The sequence below is a fragment of the Ovis aries genome, chromosome 3 (assembly GCF_016772045.2).
Source record: "Ovis aries strain OAR_USU_Benz2616 breed Rambouillet chromosome 3, ARS-UI_Ramb_v3.0, whole genome shotgun sequence".
Lineage (NCBI taxonomy): Eukaryota > Metazoa > Chordata > Mammalia > Artiodactyla > Bovidae > Ovis > Ovis aries.
This window is the reverse complement of record NC_056056.1, coordinates 32,910,018-32,933,681: the sequence shown is the minus strand read 5'-3', so window position 1 is coordinate 32,933,681 and position 23,664 is coordinate 32,910,018. Positions and strand designations below refer to the sequence as shown.

At 39.0% G+C, this 23,664-nt stretch overlaps 1 protein-coding gene across 17 annotated transcripts in view; it reads left to right on the top strand.

Moving 5' to 3' along the window:
• Nucleotides 1-23,664, top strand: part of DTNB (dystrobrevin beta) — a 241,823-nt gene that overhangs the window by 98,539 nt on the left and 119,620 nt on the right. The window lies entirely within an intron of this gene.

Here is a 23,664-nt window from a genome sequence, read left to right as displayed (position 1 = left end):
TATTACGTGATTGCTTGTTTTCTATTTTGAGTAAATGTTAATGGGCAACTCACATATGTCCAGTGTAGTTGTTTGGGCAGTAATGATATTAAACCATTTACTTGAAGGAATCAGAGAAGCTTATGTTGTTCTAGACTTGAAACAATTAATACTGTTGACTTTTGTCAGAAGCAGATTTCATTTTCATGTGGTTAGTATACCTCGCCTCCCATCTCTAAAATTCTAAAAGATAGTATGTCTTCATGCAGGAGGAGGTATGTTTCTTGGCCATGCCCCTGTTTAGTTCTAAATAGTTTCATGTCATAGTTCAACAGCTACTTTGTACATAGTACAAAACTAGGCAGGAAGACTATTATTTACTTTTTTTAAAATCTTGATTATTTATTTTTTTGGTTGTACCACTTGATGTGCATGCTGCTTGCATTGGAAGAGTAGAACCTTAATCACTGGCCCACAGGGGACATCCCAGGACGACTATCTTTTAAAGGCATAAAACAGTATCCTCACTTTTAGCAAGTTATAGAAAGAGGTGAGATACACAGGTAAAGAAAATTGGTACAAAATCTAGTCCCTTAGGCCAGTGCCCCATGCTCCTCAGAGAAACTGTGGCTTACACTCCTTGTTGACAGCAAGGAGAGCAAACCAGTCCATCCTAAAAGAAATCAACCCTGAATAGTCATTGGAAGGACTGATACTGAAGCTCCAATCCTTTGGCCACCTGATGCAAAGAGCCGACTCATTGGAAAAGACTCTGATGCTGGGGAAGATTGAGAGCAAGAGGGGAAGTGGGTGACAGAGGATGAGATGGTTGGATGGCATCACAGACTCAATGGACATGAGTTTGAGGAAACTCAGGGAGATAGTGATGGACAGGGAGGCCTGGCGTGCTGCAATCCATGGGGTCGCAAAGAGTTGGACATGACTTAGTGACTGAACAACAACTCCATGTTAAACAGTTGCCACTGAGCTGACAGTTGCGTTCCTAGGTGAAACTTGAGAATTCTCTTTTGAGAACTGGAGATACTCTGTCCACACAAAAGCTTGTACATGAATGTTCATAGAGACAGCATTCAAAATACCTAAAAAGTGGAAATAGACCCAAGTGTCTGTCAACTGATGAACAGATAATCAAAATGTGTTATGTCAACATAATGGAATATTACTAGGCAACAAAAAGTGATGAAGTACTGATGCATGCTTTCAAGGGAAGAACCCTTGAAAATATGTAAGTGAAAGCAGTCAAACATAAAATGATTCCATTTATATGAAATGTCCACAATAGACAAATATGTAGAGACAAGGTAGGTTAGTGGAGTGGGGAAAAAGAGTACTGAGTTTCTTTTGAGGGTGAACAAAAGATCTGAAATGAGATACTAGTTTTGGTTAACAACTCTTTTGAATATATTTTAAAAACCACTGAATTGTGACTTTAAAAAGGTGAGTGTTATGATATGTGAAGTATGTATCTCAATAAAGCTGTTAAAAATTGGTCAGGGAAAGTTTTTCTTAAGAAGTGACATTTGAGCTGAGATTGGAATGACTAACTTGAGGTTGGTGGTTATGAATTCAAAGTCAGACCAGTTGGTGAGGTCGTGCATTTTACTTCCGCCCCCTCCAGTGTGTGAGAAGCAGAGTAGGTAGAGCTGGTGTTTTAACAGAAGATGATGAAGGAAGAGAGCTGGTGAGAGAGGGTGGAGAGTCAGCAAAGAAGTGGACGTAATAATGGGCCGTAGTGTGCAAGTTGGGTAAAGAGAGAGATGAGACTGTGAGGAAGGTGAGGGGCTGGGTCAAGGTGGTAGGTTCAGTGACGTTTAGGTCCCACTGGTGTTGAATTGTTGCTGGAGGCAGGATGCTGGAAGGAGCGAGCTAGAAAGATAGAAGTTGGTGTGCGAGTAGGATGCTTGACTCAAGGTTTTAGATGATATATGACAATTGGTAATACAGTGTTCTAGAACAAGACTTGAAACTGGTGGCTGATGCAGAGTGGAGGGCAGGTCGTTGTAGGAGAGTTCAGGGAAGACCAGTGTATAGGTTTCTTAAGGTTGCTGTAACAAATTACCACAGACATGGTGGCTTAAAACAGAAATTTATTCTGTCACAATTCTGGACACCACGATCTTTTATTTTAAAGTTTATTTTATTGAAGTGTAGTTGATTTACAATGTTGTGTTAAGTTCTACTGTACATCAAAGTGATTCTGTTTTATATATACATATACATATATACATTCTTTTTCACGATCTTTTTCACTGTGATTTGTCACAGAATATTGACTATAATTAAAGCTTCCCTGGTGACTTAGCCAGTGCTGGAGATGTGGGTTCAATCCTTGGGTTGAGAAGGAAATGGCAGAATGGAGAAGGAAATGGCCACCCACTCCAATATTCTTGCCTGGGAAATCCCCTGTCCATGGTGGGCTACAGTCCATGGGGTCACAAGAGTCAGAAATGACTTGATGACTAAATGACAGTGACAAATTGACCATAGTTCTCTATGCCATACAGTAGGACCTTGTTGTTTATCCCTTCTATATGTAACAGTTTGCATCTACTAACCCCAGACTCCCAGTCCATCCCTCCCTCACCTCCTCCTTGGCACCCACAAGTCTGTTCTCTGTCCGTTGACACCACAATTTGAAATCAAGATGTGAGCAGGGCGACACTCCCTCTAGAGGCTCCAGGGAAGAATCCATTTGTGTTAGGGTTCTCCAGAGAAACAGAATCAATTGGGTTTACATTTATATAAGAAGTGATTTATTGTAAGGAATTGGCTCATGCAACAGTGTAAGCTGACAAGCCCCCAGATCTGTGGGAAGAGGCAGAAAGCCAAGAACCCAGGACAGCCAAGGCTGTAGTTCCAACTTGGGTCTGAAGGTGTGAGAACCAGAACTGATCATGTAGGTCTGTGTCTGAAAGGCCTGCAGGCATGAGACCCAGGAAGAACAGATGTTTCCATTCCAGTCCAAAAGCCAGAAAACCCAGTGTCCCAGTTCAGAAGAATTCTCTCTTAAAGGAGGGTCGGACATTTTATTCCGTTCAGGTCTTCAACTGATTGGATGGGGCCCACCAGTCTGAGAAATCTGCTTTACTCAGTATACCAATCTGTGTTAATCTCATCCAGAAACACCCTTATAGGAGCACTCAGAATACTGTTTGCATGTCTTGGCACACTTGGCATAGATGACTTGGCGCACAGAATTAACCACCATGCCGTGCTTCGTCTCTTCCGCTTTTGAGGCTGTTGTCTTTCCTTGGCTTGTAGCTGCCTCGCTCCAGTCTCTCCTCCTTGGTCACATGACCGCTTCCTCTTCTCTTTCTTCTCTGTGTGTCTATCTTACAAGGATACATGTAATTGCATTTAGGGCCCATCCAGATAATCCAGGATAAATGCTTCCTTCCCAGATCTTTAGCTCAGTTACCTATTTTGCCATTGAAGGTAATAATTGCTCTTCTGACATATAGGGTTCCAGAGGTTAGGATTTGGGCATATCTTTTGAGGGGTTCACCATTCAATCAACCACAGTAGTGTTTGGGCAAGGTCAACTTTGTGGATGTTGAAATGAGTAAGAATTATGGCAGTAATATTGAACTCCAATAGAGAGGGATATTTAGGGTTTTGGTGACATGAAACTCACGTCATGATCACATGAAATTCAAAAGTAGGGTTTTAAGGAAAAGGGGAGAAAATCTGAGAATAGCTGTCAGGTTCTAGGAGGACATCTCCCCCTCGCCCCCGCTGGAGATCCAGCTGTTTGAAGGATGTGAGAGAAAAAACGGCTGCCACTTGAATAGCTGCAGAGGAAGCCAAGCCTTCAGGGAAAGCCAGGTTTCCTAGTAGAGCAAGAAGCTGAAAGTAAGACTCAGAGGAGAGGCTCCTCAGACAGAGAAGGGGTTTTGCTGATGGTAGACTTGCAGACGAGTTGAAGGATTTGAGAGTGGACGGTTAGTAGGAGACAGGGTCTTGTGAGGCTGTGCAGAACCTTATGAAATCAAAGTCCAAGTGGGGGACTCGAGTCTCTTACGAAACAGGTGTAACCTGTGATAAAAGTTGTACTGAAATTAGCCCGTCTCCTAGGCAGATCATGGTGCTGCTGATGAGAGTATTGTTGGGAGAGGGTCTTGCCAGGAGCACATAGACCTCTGGGTTCCCATCTTTTTTTCTTTTTTTTCTTATGCAATTTTTAAAAATTTATTTGTTTTTAATTGAAGGATAATTGTTTTACAGTATTGTGTTGGCTTCTGCCAAACATCAGTTTGATCAGTCATGGGTACATATTGGTCCCTTCCCTTTTGAACCTTCCTTCCTCCCACCTCCCTCCCCATTCCACCTCTGTTGGTTGTTACAGAGCCCCACTTTGAGTTTCCTGAGTCATACAGCAAATTCCCATTGGTGCTCTATTTTACATGTGGTTATGCATGTTCCATGTTAATAATCTCCGTGCATCCCACCCTCTGCTTCCTCCCCGCCATTCATAAGTCTGTTCTCTGTGTCTGTGTCTCCATTGCTGCCTTGCAGGTAATTTCATCAGTACCATCTTTCTAGATTCCATATATGTGCGTTAGTTTACAATATTTGGTTTTCTCTTTCTGACTTATTTCACTCTGTATAATAGGCTCAGATTCATCCACCTCATTGGAACTGATTCAAATGCATTCCTTTTATGGCTGAGTAATATTCCACTGTGTATATGTACCACAGCTACTTTATCCATTCATCTGTCGATGGACATTTAGGTTGCTTCCATGTTCTAGCTATTGCAAATAGTGCTACAGTGAACATTGGGGTGCATGTGTCTTTTTCAATTTTGGTTTCCTCAGGGTATATGCCTAGGAGTGGAATTGCTGGGTCACATGGTATAGCAAAAGCAGTTCCAAGAGGCAGGTTTATAGCAGTTCAATCCTACATCAAGAAACAGGAAAGACACTGACTAGACAACCTAACTTTACACCTAAAACAACTGGAAAAGAAGAACAAAAAAACCCCAGAGTTAGTGGAAAGAAGGAAATGATAAAGATCAGAGTGGAAATAAATGAAAAAGAAATGAAAGAAACAATAGTAAAAATTAATAAAACTGAAAGCTGGTTCTTTGAGAAGGTAAACAGAATTGACAAACCTTTAAGTAAAAGGTAAAAAAGAGTAAAAAAGTAAAAAAGAAAAGAATCAGATCAACAAAATTAGAACTGAAAAAGGAGAGGTTACAGCAGACGATGGAGAAATGCAAAGTATCATAAGAGACTATTATGGGTTCCTGGCTTTATTCCCTTTCATGGTAGTGTGAAGATCTGGGGAGATGTGACCTGAAGTTCTCTTGATGGCAGCTACACTGGCTGCTTCATTGACCAAGGGCTTCCTTCTGAAATTATGAATTTCTTGGGCCCTCCAAGAGGTAAAAGGAATAGGCTAGAGGTATCCTGACAGCATGTATCAGCAATTTCAGTGGGTTCAGTGGGGTGTTTTACATATTGCTCTCCGTAGCATCTGAACATTGCCCCAGTCTACTCTGATATTTGGATGCACTATATCCTTAAACCCATTTACAGCTGCAGAAGTGCTGAGTTTGAAAGCAGAACACTTGAAATGGACCCAGGTGTTTAAAAAGATGGACACTTATTCAAAAAAGTATTGGTGTGTAGTTTATGAAATAAGTCTTTTTTTTCAACTAGCCTGATTATTTTTAGAACAGAAATGACAGGGAGGTTTTCCATTGCAAAGAAATGTATGACTTAACCGAAACCAAGCAGTTCTTCAAGCGAGCGGTTTCCTCTGGCAGTCATCTCACCCGCAGCCCTTTCTCCAGCGTTAGATCTCTTTTGATTCTTACAAGTGGCCACCAGAGCCGAACTGAGGAATGTGTATCCTGCTTCCATGTGTAGAGAGAATTAGAGGAATCTGTAGGACACAACAGGGTGAATTGTTGGTCTGTTTCTGCATTAACTCAGATCTATCAGTGATGATTGCCAGTGTGTCTAATACATGCTGAGATCTGTAGATACAGATTTCTGGTAGAACTGTTTCTCTAAATACACATTATACGTGTGTATTGTATATTTATCACCTTATATTTCTGCTTAATGACTATAAAATGTCCAATTATGAAACTGATTATCTACAGTAAACCCATATTTTCATGGGTTGCACCATGAAAAGGAACCCATATTCTGTGCAGCAGTCTCTCCTGAGCTGCTTTTCTTTTTTTTTTTTAAATTGAAGTATAGTTGATTTACAGTATTATGTTTGTTTCAGTTGCACAACACAGTGATTCAGTGATCTGTCTTTTCTTCTCTTGCTGCGACCTCTGAATGTTTTCACATAGTTCCGGGTTTTAGATGGCTCTCCCCATCCACCCTCCAGCACTTACAGATTTTTGCGGTTCTGAATTCCAGCCCAGGCTTCTGGTCCAGGTTAAGACTCCTGTAGTCAGTGGTCCTGTAGACATTTCTATCTTGAAGTCTCACTAGCTTTTCTGTCAACACATGGTTCTAATAATTTTTTCAGTCAATTTTCTTTTTAAAAAATTTTTACTTATTTATTTTTGGCTGTGCTGGTCTTCGTTCCTGCCCGGGCTTTTCTCTAGCTGTGATGGGCAGGGGCTGCTCTCTAGTGGTGGTGCATGGGCTTCTCATTGCAACAGCTTCTCTTGTTGCAGAGCGTAGGCTCTTGGGTGTGCGGGCTTCAGAAGTTGCTGCATGTGGGCTTAGTAGTTTAAGCCCCTGGGCTCTAGAGCGCTGGCTCAGTAGTTATAGCACACGGGCTTAGTTACTCTGCAGCATGTGGGATCTTCCCTGACCAGGGATCAAACTCATGTCTCTTGCATTGGCAGGCAAATTCTCTACCGCTGAGCCACGAGGGAAACCCCAGTCAATTTTCTTAGACTTCTAAGTAGCTAACTATATTGCCTATGGGAAACAGTAACATAATCATTTCCCAATAGTTATACCTTTATTTTTTTAACCTTTATTTTGGCAAGAACTTCTGGATCAGCACTTCCCAAAATTGCCTGAAAAGAATCAGCTGGGCAGCTTGTTTTAAATATACAGAGTACTAGGTCTCTGCCCTTGGGAGTTTTAACTTAGTAATACTCTTGCCTGGAAAATCCCATGGATGGAGGACCCTGGTAGGCTGTGGTCCATGGGTCGCTAAGAGTCGGATACGACTGAGCAACTTCACTTTCCCTTTTCACTTTCCTGCATTGGAGAAGGAAATGGCAACCCACTCCAGTGTTCTTGCCTGGAGAATCCCAGGGACGGGGGAGCCTGATGGGCTGCCGTCTATGGGGTAGCACAGAGTTGGACACGACTGAAGCAACTTAGCAGCAGCAGCAGCAGCAGGTCTGGGTTGAGGCAGAGGAATCTGTTTTATTTTTAAATAAATACCATAGGAATTTTTAAATCTTCAGATAATGTTGGGAAACACCGTTTCAGAGCTAATATTTTAATAGTGGTGATAGACTTTGGTTCTCTGCTATGGAGCATCTGTATCACGTGTGATGGTAATTGACTTCTGGTTCTGTTCCTGCCTTCACCTATGGCATGGTCTGTGACAGCTGTTGGAGATTTTGTCTGCCCAGGTGTCAGTGGGCGGTCTCAGTCAGGCAAAGAACTTTCTGCCCTGATAATTATTCCATAAGCATTTCTAGTACCTGTTCTGCTTCAGGCTGCAGAAAGTGCTGCCATACGAAGAAGCACACAGTGGGTCCTATTGGTTTTCTGACCTTCATGCCTTCTCTAACCTCCACCCTCCCTTTTGCGGGACTCTGGATGCCTGTGAAACTTTTTCCATAGTACACTTGTGTGCTCTGCTCCGTTTTTGTCTTAGCTGACTAGACCCTTTGTTTGCCCAAACCTGAAGTATTGGTCATAGTTCTTCCTCATCGTACCCTGACATGCAGTCTGTTACTGCATGTGAGTCAGAGAACTGTCTGTTCCGTATATGCTAGAAGCAGCGTCCAAATCAGAGATGATTTATAACACACTGGGGGTTTATCTTATGTTAATGGAGTAATGGTCTGAAAGCGTCTATAGTTGTGTCTCTGGACTGGAACTTTTAGCTATAGCTGGGGCTTTTAGCTGTAGCTCATAGATAGCACTGTGACAGTGCTGAACTATTTCCAATTCTTGTTCTACCATATTTTCTTACTTTTATATCTTTGAATCTGTTGTTCTAGCTACGTTTGCCTCCTCTCTTCCTCTTCCTCCTCAGTTTCCCTTGCCAGCTTCTGTTCAGCCTCTGAGATTCAGCTCAGCCATTGCCTCTTTTCCTGAACCCCAAGTTGATTTATGTGTCTTTTCTTGCTCTGCTGTGGCATACAGAATAGAAGGCACTTGTGCTATTGTAATTATCTGTTCACTTGTCTGTATATTCTGTTAGCCTGTAAGTCCTTAGTGTGTTGCTAGCCTGTATACCCCAAGCATTTGTTAAAGAATTTTATAAAGTTGGCATCTCCCACTTATTCCAGTTTTTAAACTACTTTTGATCATGAGAATGTTCATTTTGTCTTCCTTGACTTGCAAAAAGTGTGAGAGATTGATAATGTCCAATTTTGGCAAGAATGTGGAGGAGAAGACTTGGTACAAGTGTGAACTGATGCAACATTTGAAAGATAAAGTTTTAAATGCATATAACCCTTGACCCAGCAATTCTCCGTATAGGAATTCTCCCACAAAGACTCTTGCACCAGGTATATCAGGGTTTAGGTATAAAGAGATGACCAAAATATCCAACAGTAATGAAATGGTGAAATTTATTATGGTATATATATATGTGTGTGTGTGATTATATATATATATATAACTATAGCTATGGAATTCTGTGTAGCAGTCAAAATAACTGAACTAGATCTGTATGTTCAGATATGGAAAGAGGTCCATAATATATATTCATTTTCATCCTTCCTCAGAAATAACCTCTGCTTTGAATTTAGTGCTTAACACTTCCGTTCATATTTTTGTATTTTTATTACACATGTGTGTGTGACCATTAAAACAGATGGCACTATTTCTCATATTTTTTATTTTTTATTGAAGGATAATTGCTTTAGAGAATTTTGTTGTTTTCTGTCAAACCTCAACATGAATCAGCCATAGATATACATATATCCCCTCCCTTTTGAACCTCCTTCCCATCTCCCGCCCCTTCCCACCCCTCTAGATTGATACAGAGCCCCTGTTTGAGTTTCCTGAGCCATACAGCAAATTCCCGTTGGCTATCTATTTTACATATGGTATTGTTAAGTTTCCATGTTACTCTCTCCATACATCTCACCCTCTCCTCCCCTCTCCCCATGTCCGTAAGTCTATTCTCTATGTCTGTTTCTCCCCTGCTGCCCTGTAAATAAATTCTTCAGTACCATTTTTCTAGATTCTGTGTATTGACTTCATCAGAATAGCATCATCCTGTCGCTTCTTTTGTTCACCTACATTGTTTATAAAATGATCTCCATACTGATATGGTTATTTTCAATGCCATATAAAATTCAGTTCTGTTAATATACCACATTTAATTTATTCTCTTATTGCCTGACATTCAACTTTTCCAAACAAAGCTTTAGTAGATTTTCTGGTACAGGTCATCTCATGCAGCCCAGAGAGTTTTTCTATGGTATAATTTTAATAGTGGGATTCCTGAGTCCAGAAGAGTGTTATAACTTATTTATGCTTAACGTAGCAATTGTTGGTTCTTCAAGGGTACCCCTCCCAACCCCAGGGTTGATATGTATGGAACCATAAATACTATATTGGCTGTTGCGGTGCACATAGGAATGTCAGTCTGTTGATGTTGAATGCCAACAAATCTGTATAATTTTTTTTTTCCTGAAAAAGAAACTGTTTGCTACTCAAGCCAAGTTCTCCTTTTCTTTACACAACTCCAACCTCAGCTCTTATTGAGCCAGTTGAAATAGCAGTGGTTCCTTTTTTATGGGTCAAGAGGTTATAATTTATAAGCATGTTTCAGAAGCCATATGTGAACTAATTACTTTTTATTCTACCTAGATATAGTCTCATAAGTGAGAAACAAGGGCAGGATAGTATTGCTCTTCAGGATAGGAGTAGCATCTAGGGTGTTCTTGCTTGGAAATAGTGGATATGAGCAGCTGAGAGAGGCTCAGAGCAAGTGACAGAGTGACTCTGGTAGTATAACCCGGTGATACAGGTGTCTCAGGCAGATGTAGTGTACGTAGGACCTTGGGTTGGAGAGGCAGAGGTGCTTGATGAATTCTTGGAGAACAGGGATCCTGTGTTCATAAGACTAGCTACAAAGCTTTTCCATGAGGTTGGTACCTTCTGTGCCTTCCTTCACTTTCACTGGAAACAAGTCCTGCTTCTCCCTTTCAAGTAAGCATGAGCACAGATAGGATAGTTGGTCTCAACAAGGAGCCTTGACTACAAAGATGAGCACTTCATTAAAAATCACCAGAAACAGCTATGCAAAGGAGATCACAGAAGCGTTTATTTTGGACATAGAATTCATAGAACAAGTGGGACTAGATTTTAAATTGTGTAGTTGAACTCTTGGAGAGATGTGAACAGTTTTTAAAAAATTAACTATTTTTGACTGTATTGGGTCTTTGTTGCTAGAGCAGCAGGCTTTTTCTAGTTGTGGTGAGCAGGGGTACTTGGCACCCTAGCTGTGGTACTTGGGCTTCTCAGAGTGCTGGCTGCTCTTGTTAAGGAGCATGAGCTCTAGGTGTGTAGGATTCAGTAGCTGTAGCATATTGTTACAGCTCTCAGGCTTAGTTGCCCTGCAACATGTGGGATCTTTCTAGACCAGGGATCGAACCTGTGTCCCCTGCCTCAACCACTGGGCCACCAGAGAAGTTCCAAGCTATTTTATCTACCAAAAATAACAAAGTATTGATTCTGGAATTTTAAAGTTTGATTGTCAAAATAAGAAATTCATTAAGTGGGCTGATCATCAGTGTCTATAACTTAAGAGAAGATTTGTGAGCTGGGTACTAGAGCAGAAAATTGTTCTTAAACACATGATGGAAGGACAGAGTAATAAGAAAAAAAAAAAAAAAAGACATGGAGGATAGATTGAGAAGTGCCATCTAATAACAGTTCCAGAAGGAGGCTAAAGAGAATGCATAGAAGTTATATTTAAAGAAGTAAGAAACCCAATTTCAAGGTGGTTGACCAAACACGTTTTCCCACTTACCCTCTGTACCAAGCCCATAGAAATGATAAAAAATTAAGTTTAATAAATTATCTTTAGAGATTGAAAAGAAATGTTCCTGACCTGAAGCCATAAAACATTTTTAAGTGAAGGGGTGTATGTAAAGGAGAAGTTGCAGAAACGAACTGCTTAACAGTGCCTGTTTGAGGTCATCACTACTACTTAGACCCTGAAGCTCTCTGCTGATTTTGTCAGAAAAGATTCAACATGAGGCCCCCAGCAAGGAGGCTACTATTGGCTAAGATGGCAAGTGAACAGTCCCATGGGAGATGTTTACATGATCATGAAAACCCAGAGGGAGCTTAGCACAGTGAAATATAAACAGCAGACCTTACACCCTGTGGGTTAGAACAGTCAGAAAGAAACTTTAAAAATAGGTCAGTCTAATTTCCTTAGAGGACCAAGGATAGACTTATGAAACTATAAATAATAACGAAAATGAAGAATACAGTTGTTGAACAAACTCACTAGACGGGCTGCAGAGCAAACTGGATAGAGCTAAAGAACAGATTATTGAACTGAACGATCAGGGCAAGAAATTCTCCCGGAACCCAGCATCAAGAGATAAGAGTATATAGACAGCATATATGTTTTTGTTTGTTTTTATATCCATTCAGCCAGTCTGTCTTTTAATTGGAGAGTTTAATCCATTTATATTTAAAGTAATTATTGATATATATGTTCCTGTTGGCATTTTCTTAATTGTTTTTGGTTTGTTTTTGTAGGTCTTTTCCTTTTCTTATGTTTCCAGCCTATAGAAGTCATTTTAGCATTTGTTGTAAAGCTTGTTTGGTGATGCTAAATTTTCTTAACTTTTCTTTGTAAAGTTTTTGATGTCTCCATCAATTTTGAATTTTGAGACCCTGCTGGGTAGAGTAATCTTGGCTGTAGACTTTTTCCCTTTCAGTACTTTAAATACATCCTGCCATTCCCTATGGCCTGCAGAGTTGAAAGGTCTGCTGTTGACTGTATGGGGTTTCACTTGTATGTTACTTGTTGATTTTCCTTTGCTGCTTTCAGTATTTTTTTCTTTGTGTTTAATTTTTGTCAGTTTGATTAATATGTGTCTCAATGTGGTTCTTGAGTTTATTGTGTATAGGACTCTCTGCATTTCTTGGACTTGATTGACTATTTCCTTTCCCATTTTAGGGACGTTTTCAACTATAATCTTTTCAAAAATTTTCTGATTCTCTTTTCAAATGCTGGTACATTTAATATTGTCCCAGAGGTCTCTAAGACTGTCCTCAATTCTTTTCATTCTTTTTTCTTTATTCTGCTGTTTAGCAGTTATTTCTGCCATTGTATCTTCCAGTTCACTTGTCTGTTCTTCTACCTCAGTTATTCTGCTACTGATTCCTTCTAGAGTATTGTAAATTTCAGTAATCGCATTAGTTGTCATTGTTTGTTTGTTATTTCTTTTAGGTCCTTCTTAAATATGTTAGAAATGGTTCTTGCATTTTCTCCATTTTATTTTCAAGATTTTGGCCATCTTTACCATCATTACTCTAAATTCTTTTAAAGGTAGTTTGCCTGTTTTCTCTTGTGGTCTTGTGGGTTTTTACCTTGTTCCTTCATTTGTACAATATTTCTCTGTCTTTCCATTTTATCTTACTGTGTTTGAGGTCTCCTTTCCCCAGGCTGTAGGGTCTTAGTTCCTTTTGTTCTTGGTCTCTGCCCTCTGTGGTGATGTTAGTCCAGTGGTTTGTGTAGGCTTCATGTTGGGAGGGACTTGTGCCTGCATTCTGGTGGGAGGAGGTGAGCTTTTCTCTTCTCTGATGGGCAGGATTGTGTGGGGTGGTAGGTACTAGGGTGTCTGTGGGAAACCTGTCTGCTGGTAATCGGGTTTGTGTTCTTGTCTTGCTGGTTGTTTGGGTGAGGCGTCTTGCCCTGGGTGGTGCTGACAGTTGGGTGATGGTGTGTCTTGGATACAGGTAGAGGCCTTCGTGGGAGTTCTCACTAATTACTACTCCCTAGGATCAGGAGTTCTCCGGCAGTCTAGTGTCCTGGACTCGGTGCTTCCTCAGATTCTCAGGCCTGATCTATGATCAGGGAACCAAGATCCCACAAGCCATTTATCAAGGGAATAAAGAGGATTAAAACTAACAAATAAAAAACAAAAAACTAGGAAAAAAAAAAGAACCCTAAACAAATGGCAAATGCAGTAGCAGGTGGATAGTAACAAAAGCAAAGGAACATAGACACACACACAAACAAAACCAAAACAATCCAAAGAGGAGCACAGAGAGAGACCTGGCGGACAAAGGAAATAAGAAATAATACCAACCAGTGAGGAACAACACTAACTGAAACATGAAACAGAACACAAGACCAAAGCAGAGAGCCAGCTGAGGAATAAAGCAAAGAAAACACGCCAACATGGTGGGGGGAAAAGAAAAACAACAGAAATGCAGAGTTAAATAGAAGTATTTTGAAAGATTTAAATATATTAAAGAATAACTATGCCAAGAAAAGAACAATAAGAAAAACAAAAAAAAGGAAAGGGGGGAAAAAAGGGAAAAAAAAGGCAAATCCCACAAAATTGCAAAAAGTCAATGTAGAGGTAGACATATATAGAGAAAATACTAATAAAAAGTGTGATTAAGAAAAAAGTTCTCAAAATCTTAAAGTGCATGCTCCTCAACAAGAGAAGCCACGCCACAGCTACATAAAGAACCACACACAGCAACGAAGACTCAACACAACCAAAAATAAAGAAGGAAAGAAAATTTAAAAAGAAAATGTAAAGAATCCAGGTTCTTCCCTGACAGTCCAGTGGTAGACTCTGCACTTCCAATGCAGGGAGCCTGGAAGGACTGATGCTGAAGCTGAAGCTCCAATACCTTGGCACCTGATGCGAAGAACTGACTCATTGGAAAAGACCCTGATGCTGGGAAAGATTGAAGGTGGGAGGAGATGAGGACAACAGAGGATGAGATGATTGGATGGCATCACTGGCTCAATGGACATGAGTTTGAGTAAACTCCAGGAGTTGCTGATGGACAGGAAGGCCTGGCGTGCTGCAGTCCATGGTGTCGCAAAGAGTCAGACACGACTGAGCGACTGAACTGAACTGAACTGGACTGAACTGAACTGGATTCCATCCCTAGTTGGGGAACTAAGAGTCCACATAGTGCATGAAGTGGAAAAAAAAAAAAAAAGAGAATCCAAATGTATTAGATTAATCACTGGTTTTAAGAAATAACAGCAGAATGTCTTCAAGGGGCTGAGGAAATCAATTTGAACTTTAAATTGTATTCTTATCCAAACTATCTTTCAACAGCATGGATACTATAATAACGTTTTTCAGAATATAAGGACTTTGAAAGCCCTTTGCTAAAAGAGCTGTTTAAAGATACATTGCAGAAAGAAAATAAATGAACCAAGAAGGGAGTAATGGGATTTAAGAGAAAAAAAAAAAGAAGAAGCAGAGAAATCAGAAAAACAGTACTGAATGTAGATAAATATTGGTTGTAAGATATATGATGATTTTTAGTAAGTTGTGACTTAAATCAACAAAAATAGCAACTTGGAATTTGTGGTTAAGGAGAGCAAAAAGGAAATTAGAAGCTAACTATAGCCTTCTATCCCCACTGAAAAATATGCATACAGGATGAAAAATAATAACAAAACTGAAATGCAGAATTCAACTTGAAGAAAAGTCAGAGAAATTCTTGGCTATCAAAAATTAAATTCCAAATTGTGGTATCCCTAGGATTTATCAGATTGGATACTGAAGTTAGGCCAGTGGTTGGGGTTATTAGTGCCTCTGAGGTATAGAAAATCTACCTGGGGTCTACTCAAGATGAATAGAACTGGTACTTTTGTAAAGTTTAAAATTTTGGAAGGGCTGCCTCCTTGTGAAAGAGGGGCTCAAAGTACTCCTCTGGCCCAGAAAGAGTACAAAAATTCCCCTACAAAAAACAGTCCCCACTAAAGGTGAGCTCATTTTCAAATATTGCAAACTCTATTATAAAGCGATCTACTGTGAAGGAGAGTCAGCTAGCACAACATATAGTACCTTTAGGTGCCAAGGACTTTAGAACATTGTACATTTTAAACATTCAGGGAAAAAGTTTAGGAATAGTGACATTTGAAAAAGGAATAAGTCTATGACAAAGGAACAAACTGAACTTCTAGAAATAAAAAATAATAAGGGTAGACTCAGTGGAGGGGTTAAATAGCAAATTAAAGACAGCTACAGCAAAAATTAGGAAATGGAAAATAAGTCTGAGGAAATTAACCAGGATAGAGAATACCGAACACAGATACTGAGAAATGAAACTGTGAAAGTCCATTGAAGAATTTGAAGGATAGAGTGAAAGATCAACCTAGAATTCCATACCTAGCAAGTCTGTTTAAGAGCAAAGAAAGAATATATATTTTCAGAAAAATTCTCAGTGGGTTTGCCACCAATAGACTGTTGCTAAGGGAACTAACAAAAGATATGCTTTGGGGGAAAAATGAATTGAAGCAATAAGAAAGAAATGGTACACGGCAGAGTTAGTAAATGTGAGTAAATTTAAATAAGCACTGTGTGTAAAATAATAATGACTAATAATTTTATTGGCCTGAAAATAAGATGCAGCTGAAGTACTAATCAACCATGCTATGAATATAGTTGAGGCATGGTTAGAATGAAAGGATTTTAAGTTACAAGATGAGAGTACAGATACTGGCTAAGGTTGTGTAAAATGCTCATGTTCAGTTGCTTAGAGGAGGTCTCTGACTTCTCTGAGGAGGCTTCTGTTTCTGCCTGAATCCCTACCAGTGGTGGGTCAGGATGATGTATTCAGAGTAATTTGAAGTGAACGGACAGGAATGGCCTCCAAGACATCAATCCTGAACTTTTTCATTAGGCTGAAGTGCTCCCAAGTGTCAGGGTCTGTAGTCAAGTACCCTGAGGTGAAGACTGTGCTGTGCAAGAAATTAGCTTGAGGCTGGTTGAGAGTATAGTCATCTGAGCTCAAAAAAATTTCAGAATATCTTAGAGCCTGGTCCACAGTTATCTATACCCTTGCAGCTGCCCTCAGTTGGAGGTGTCCCCACCCCGACTCAGCCAAGTGCCCCCTTCACGATCCCCAGTGTAGTACTTGCATCTCCAGTCTGTTTCTGACTTTTTGCAAGGAGGTCTCACTGCCCCGGGTGATCTCTCTGATCCCTTGTATGTTCTCTTAAGTTTACTTGGCAGAGGGCTGTGTTGTACTGTGAAAAAATTAAGACAGGCCTATTTATATGAACTATAGTTTCTGTACTTATGATATTGAGACTGTTAATATCTAATTCATAAAACATTGGGAAGGTTAAATGAGCCTCTGAATGTGTGCAAAGCCCCTCTTAGATAACATGACACTAAATTCTCATTAAACATTACTTCCTTTCAGACAAAGAAAAAAAGCAACCACCAGAAGAGTCTGCTCAGAGAGTATATAATTGCCCAAAAGAGGAAAACAAAATGAGAAAGATAAAGCCTAAAAAGTAGTTAAGGAAAAAATAAAAGGAAGAAACTAAAATAATAACAAGCTATAGAAACAAATCCAAATATATTAGTAATCGGTGAACTAACTAAAATTTTCAGATAAAAAGCAACGATTGTCAAGTGGATATTTTTAAAAAATTTGGCTGTATGCTATTTATAAGAAACAGCAAAAATATAAAAAATATATACACAAAGTTGAAAGTTAAGGATAAAAAAAGCAGAAAATTAACACTGCTATATGTTATATATGAAAGTTGTTAAGAGAGTAACTGCTATACATTCACATTACAAGGAAAAAAACATTTTCTTTTATTTTGTATCTATATGAGGTGATAAATGTTCACTAAACTCATTGTGATAATCAATTCATGATGTATGTAAGTCAAATCATTATACTCTGCATCTTAAAGTTATACAGTGCTGTATGTCTATATATCTAAGATATGTCTATATATCTTACTAAGGTAAGAAAGAAGGAAAAAAAAGACACACCAAGCTAAGAACTCACCAGAGAAACATGGTGAAACTTTATTAACCTCAGAAAATAGATTTCAGGGCAAAATAGATCTCATAGATTTCATTTCATGAGAGATTAAAATGCTGTATTTTATGTTGTGTATGTTTTATTACAGTAAAAAAAATCTTCACCAGAGGTAAAGTTTACAAAAGATAAACAGATGAAATCAATAGCTATATATATACAACAGAATGAATATGCAACTGCTAAACAATCTTGCTTTCTAAAACTGAGTCAAGATAGAATAAAAACTGTAAATATTAGTATAATCATTAAAGAATTTGAATTAGTAGCTTAAAATATTTATATAAAAGAAACAACCAGGCCTGAACAACTTTACCTAATTTTCAACTTTGAAAGAAAGGAATTCAAAGAAAGGAATTCAGTGTTATAAAAATTTCCCAAAGTCTAGGAAAAAAAAAATGAGCCTTCTGATTTCATTTTTAAGGCTAGAATTACCTTGGTACCAAAATGTTATGAGGACAAAAAAGGAAAATTACAGGCTGTCCTAATGAACGCAAATGAAAGCCTAAGCAAAATAGGAAACTTAGCTCTGTAGTGTATCCAAAAGATCATGACCACTCTTGTTTTATTCCAACATGCAAAGATGGGCTTCCCAGGTGGCTCAGTGGCAAAGAATCTGCCTGCCAAGAAAGAGATGTGGGTTCAGTCCCTGCACTGGGAAGATCCCCTGGAGCAGGAAGTGGCAGGAAATGGCAACTCACTGCAGAGGAGACTGGCAGGCTGCAGCCCATAGGGTCTCAAAAGAGATGACTGAGCAAGTAAACAACAAGAGATAGATTATTATAACTTAATCGTATTCATAGACTGATGGGTTAAATCTGTATAATCAATAAGTAGTTATTAAGATCCCATATTCATTAATAATTTAAACATTTACAGACATTGTACCTTAGTAATTTAGGGGCAGAAGAATTCCCTTAACCTAATATAGTATATTTATAAAAACATAGTATCCATTGCATTTACTGATGAAATACCAAGAGTATTTGTTTTAAGATTGAAAAAAACAAGGAGGCTTGCTATTACTTCTATTCAACATTTTCTTAGAGGTCCTAAGCAGCCTAGAAAACAAGGAAAACAGATAAAAGGCATTTTAATTGAAAGGAAACAAGTTACTGATATTTAATGGTGACTGTCAATACAGAAAGACTGAAAGAATCTCCAAATAAATCATTAGAATAGAGCAGGGACAATAAAAGTAAAAATAGATAAATCAGACTACATCAGAATTAAAAACTCCTGTGTATCAGAGGATACATCAACATAGTAAAAAGGGAAACTATAGTAAGGGAGGAGATATTTGCATATGATATATTTGATAAGGGGCTCATATCCAGATTATATAAAGAACTCCTATAACTTAAGAACAAAAAATAGAGCAAACAACCCATTAAAAAATGGGCAAAGGAACTGAATAGATATTTCTCCAAAGATGATTTATAAATGACCAGTATACTTAACACTGTTTAACTGTATATTTAAAAATGGTCAAGATGGTAAATTTTATGTATGTTTTACCAAATTTTTAAAAAATAGAGCAAGATTGCTATATGCAAAAATCTTTCTGTAACTGGAAATAAATAACAGATAACATACATCCTTTGTGAGCAAAAATCTATAACTTTATTGGAAGAAATTTTAAAAGGCTTATGGGTGTTTGCTGGCGATCCAGTGATTAGGACTCTGTTCTCATTGCTGAGGGCCCAGGTTCAATCCCTGGTTGGGGAACTAAGATAACACAAGCCGTTCACAGAAAGGAATGGTCAGTATGTGAGGATGTCAGTTTTCCCCAGAAATGTCTATATATTCAATCAGTTTCCATCAGAATCCCAGCAGGGTTTTTTTTGTGTATGTGTGTGGTAAATGACTGATGGTAAAATTTAAGTGGAAGTGTGAAGGGTCAAGAAAAATGAAGACTCTCCTAATGAGGAATGAAAGTTTGAGGCACTGGTACTACATGAAAAGATAAGTGGAAGCCGTAACTGCTAAATTATCTTGAGACTGGTATAGGTTCAGAAATAGAGTGTCTGTCTTCTAAGAGAAGAATGGGTTGTTTATTAAATGATCCTGAGGCAATTGATTATCCATATTGGATTATTTCCTTATACAGATAAAAAAATCAGTTCTAAGAAGATTCAAATCTAAAAATGAAAGATAAAAACTATAAAATAATGAAGACGCTTGGCAGGATACCTTTATGACCTCAGGGAGGGGCATATTTCATAAAATACAAAGGCACAAAGTATGAAAGAAAAATCAATAAATTGGGGCTGCTATATATTTTAAGATGACCAATCATCAAAAACAACAGAATGAAAAAGACCTTAGCATGAAAGTCGTAAGATATACCTTCTGTAAGGTTAAAATGCAAAATATATAAAAAACTCTTAGAAATCAGTAAGAGAGACTCTTACAAATCAGTAAGTGAAACACTAGGAACAAGCATTTCACAGACGAAGAACCACAGCGGCTCATAAACACGGGAAAAGATGCCCAGTCTTTCTAGCAATAAGGAATTGCGAATTAAAACCACAATAACATTTATCACCTACCAGATTGGTGAATGTTAGAATGTCTAACTGTAACAAGGGTTGACATTAATGTAGAGAGAATCTCTTACACAGCTGATGGGAGAGGAAATTAGTGTAACCACTTTATAAAAGCAAGTTGGCAGTGCCAAGTAAAATTGAATGTGTATAACTTATGACCCAATAATTCTTAGGAATAACTCTTAGGAAATTCTTTTACATGGTCGCCAGGAGACATGGACAAGAAAGTTTTATAGCAGCATTTTGACGGAGAGGGAAAAAAATGAAACAACCCAAATGTTCATCAGTGCTGGAATGGCTGTATAGATTATGATGTAATTGAGCAAAGAAGTACAATCGAACAGTTAAAAAAGAGAGTGAATTACAGATCAATTGTAACATAATTTTTGAGTAAAAGAAATTGCATAAAAATATATATGTAAGCCTATATAAGTTTTTAAGCATGTATTAAATAAATCACGCATTTTTTATAATACACAATTGCTGGAATAGTAAAATCAAGCAAACAGTACAGAATCCAGGATATTGATGACCAAGAAAGGAGCAGATGTGGTGGGAATGGGCTGTCTTAGATGAGGGCTTACAGCCAGGCTTCCAAGTGATGGTAATGGTCTGTTTCTCAGACTGTAAGATAGGGGGTAGATGGGTATTTCACATTTTAGAGCATACACAGCCATTGTATATGGTTTTGATGTATTTTTTAAAAATGTAACCAGTAACATTTTTAAGAGATGATGGGAAATGTTTTGAAATTAGGTAAAGTGGATTCAGGTATTGAAAATGCACAAAGATTGAAAAGCATCACCTAGGAGTGTTTGGAGGAGATTTAATTTTCTAGGTTAAGGCCTCCCCCTATATCAGTGTTAGGGTTCAACTGAGAGGAAAGGTATAAAAAACTGTCGGAACTTCTCGGGCCTGGAGCTTAAATGAAGTGTGGGGGTCACCAGTCCCTACACTGGGATTGCTTTTCCTCCTCCCTCACTCCCTGTACTTCTGTAAATATTTAGTGACTGACTGCCAAGTCCTGGGCATTGTACTAGGGGCCAAGTAGTCAGAAGAGGTAATGCCTCTGTCTTGGCAATTATAGTAATGGTAGTTTTCAAACTTTTATTTCTCCAAGTTTTCAAACTTTTGCTCACAGGCTTTGTAAATCTTGGTTTCCTAATCAGACTCCACAGTGAAATCACTTCATGGCCATATTATAGTTCACTGTTTAAGATATTTTTAAGGAAGTCATTTGCTTACCTTAATTTACAATTTAATTGAAAGTGTTGGCCTTCCCAGGTGGTACAGTGGTGAAGAATCCACTTGCCAATGCAGGAGACACCTGAGATATGAGTTCAATCCCTGGGTTGGGAAGATCCCCTGGAGTAGGAAATGGCAACCTACTCTAGTATTCTTGCCTGGAGAATCTCATGGACAGAGGAGCCTGGCAGGCTGCAGTCCATGGGGTCGCAAAGAGGCGGACACGACCGAGCAACTGAGCGCACACACCCACCATCTCCCGGAGTTTGCTCGAATTCATGTCCATTGAATTGGTGATGCCATCCAACTATATTCTCTGTCTCCCCCTTCTCCTTCTGCCCTCAATCTTTCCCGGCATCAAGGTCTTTTCTGATGAGTTGGCTCTTCACATCAGGTAACCAAAGTATTGGAGTTTCAGCTTCAGCATCAGTCTTTCCAATGAATATCCAGGGTTGATTTCCTTTAGGGTTGACTGATTTGATCTCCATGCTGTCCAAGGGACTCTTAAGAGTCTTCTCCAGCACCACAGTTTGAAAGCGTTTGGTGCTTAGTCTTTATGGTCCAGCTCTCACATCCATACATGGCTATTGGAAAAACCATAGCTTTGACTAAACAGACCTTTGTTGACAGTGATATCTTTGCTTTTTAATATGTATATATATATATGTGTATATATATATATATATATTTCCAGTCTTTTTCTCCTTCCCATACACATCAAGGATCTCTTGATGTACTCTGGAATTGGCTTTGCTGTATTGATTTAATCTTTCTATCTATATTTTTGAGACTTGAACTGGGATCTAACCTTAAACCTTGACTTGGAGCACTGTTTTTGAAAGCACAACAAGCATGCTGCTAGAGAATATTAAGTGGTGGGAAGGGAAACATTTTTCATTTTAACAGTCTTATTTTAATGTTTATTGTAAAATAGACACATGAAACCTGTGATTTCATGGCTGATATTACTCAGGGTGCAACTAACATAGTCTATGTGATACCCCATCTCACATAGAGTGCATGAATTAATGGCCCAGGGTGTTCTCAGATGTAGAAAAAAATCACAGAATAAATCCATGGATTACAGGCGTAGTGTTTAGTTGTAAAGGTGAGTTAAGATATCTCTGGTGTCTTCTGATGGTCCCCTACTCATATCATAACTTAAAAAAAAAAATTAAGCTTCTGTGGTTTAGTCAGGAAAAAGCAATCTAGAAAATTCATCTAAGCAAATAATTTATTCAAATTAACATCTTCTGTTGTAGGTCGGGTTCTGGAAATACACAGATAAATAAAATGTAGATCCTACCCTTCAAAAGCACTAGCCTAGCAGATAGGCAAGTACAGTGTAGTATTGGAAGAGTGCAACAGTGGAAATGTGTACTTGTCAAGTGGGTAACTTGGAAGAGTGGGCTCTGATTTAGGGTGCAGTGAGCGAGGTCTTCAGAGAGAAAGGAAGACTTGCAAACAAGCAGTCTTGAGAAATGAGCGGAAAATTTACAACAAGATAGATTGGGAAAGGGAGATCTCAGGAAGGCGCAGGCCAAGGCACAGATTAACGAGCAGCTTGTTCATGCTGATGTGGGGTGAAAGGTGAGGACAGAGAGTGGAGCCAGATATGAAAGCGCCTGTGTGGGAATAGGGTGGCGTGTCTTGATATCTTAGTTTATAAATGACTGTTAGCCTTCGAAAGGTTTCAAGCAGAAGACTACATGATGTCTGGGGCAGTGTAACAGATGGAGCTGAAAAGGGAAAGTCAGGATACGTATAGCTACTTACTGGGCAGAGAGAGCGGTTGTGGGGTAGTTCAAAATTTCTGCTTGGTTTAACTTCATATAATTTTCAGGAAATTTGATTACATATAGATTTTTCCCCCAGAATTTAATGTGTTCAAGGAGGCTCAAGGAGTCTCTTATAAACAAGGTATTAAGTAACTTTCCCTATATATTCTTAAAGGTAAATAGATTTTGGCTTATTTTATGTTAAAATACCGGCTCCCAAGGTGACTCAGCAGAAAAGAATCAGGAAGATCCCCTGGAGGAGGGCATGGCAATACCCACTCTAGTATTCTTGCGTGGAGAATCCCATGGACAGAGGAGCCTGACGGGCTACAGTCCATGGGGTTGCAAAGAGTCAGACACGACTGAAGCGACATAGCACACACGCGTGCGTGTAAAAATACACGCAGGCTGGGAATTCCCTGGTAGTCTGTGGTTCAGGACTCTTGCACTTTCACTGCCAAGGGCAGTTTGATCCTTGTTCAGGAAACTAAGATCCTGCAGGCTGTACAGTGTGGCTAAATAAATAAATAAAAATAATGCAGGCGGGCTATTAAATTAAGTGGAGATGTGCTGCTGATGAAACACAGCTGCAAACAAATTCTGTTCTCCAGTTAAAGTGGCGCATACGGTGACACACTGCAGAGGCAGAAGAATGAACTAGTATCCTGCCAGGAAAATCTCAGACGACAATGTTAGTTAAAGGGAATTGAGTGGACAATAAAGTAAGTTTATAAAGAGCTTCCTTTAAATGTGGGTTTCGTATTCTACATACCTTAGTCGTGGCACATTGTTTACTCTTGTTTGTATTTACTATCACACCTTAGGCCTGCTAGTCTTCGGATTGGCTGTGTATTGCTCTGCCTTCCCAAGAAATGTATTAGCATGCCAACTTATTTCTGTACC